Source organism: Tupaia chinensis, unplaced genomic scaffold (genome assembly GCF_000334495.1).
Source record: "Tupaia chinensis unplaced genomic scaffold, TupChi_1.0 Scaffold000287_1, whole genome shotgun sequence".
NCBI classification, from domain to species: domain Eukaryota; kingdom Metazoa; phylum Chordata; class Mammalia; order Scandentia; family Tupaiidae; genus Tupaia; species Tupaia belangeri.
The window spans coordinates 587,388-587,684 of record NW_006159771.1 but is presented as its reverse complement, the minus strand read 5'-3'; positions in this window follow the sequence as shown (position 1 = coordinate 587,684).

The following is a 297-nucleotide window of genomic DNA, read 5'->3' as shown; positions in this document are numbered from 1 at the left end:
AGCTCCGCGGGCGCCCGCGAGGCCCCGCCTCTGGTTCGCGTGCGGGAGCGGGGCCTGCCGGGGGCTGCGACGCCGCCGCCACAGCTCGGACGACATCCGCGGGAGCCCTGCCATGGCGCCGATGGCCTCCGGGGTCGCTGTCCCGGGCAGGCCAGGTCCCCTCTCCCGGCCTAAGTTCCCGAGTCCGCACACGGCTTGAGGGCGGTCCCACGCGGAAGGCCCTCGCGAACGCCCCACTCTGTCGGCCCGACTTGGCCCGAGGGTCGCGGGGGTCGCCACGATGGACTCGCTGGCAGC